Here is a 275-nt window from a genome sequence, read left to right as displayed (position 1 = left end):
GGAGTTCAAGACCAGCCTGGCCAACATGGTGAAACCCCGTCTCTACTAAAAATACAAAAATTAGCCAGGCATGGCGGCAGGCGGCTGTAATCCCAGCTACTCGGGAGGATGAGGCAAGGGAATTGCTTGAACCTGGGAGGCGGAGGTTGCAGTGAGCTGAGATCACGCCATTGCACTCCAGCCTGGGGGACAAGAGCAAAACTTAGTCTCAAAAAAATAAAAAAGAAATAGAAAGTCATTCTTCTTAAGAAAAAAAAACAAAAACCCAAACAACA

Source organism: Papio anubis, chromosome 9 (assembly GCF_008728515.1).
Source record: "Papio anubis isolate 15944 chromosome 9, Panubis1.0, whole genome shotgun sequence".
NCBI lineage: Eukaryota > Metazoa > Chordata > Mammalia > Primates > Cercopithecidae > Papio > Papio anubis.
This window is presented reverse-complemented; position numbering follows the sequence as displayed.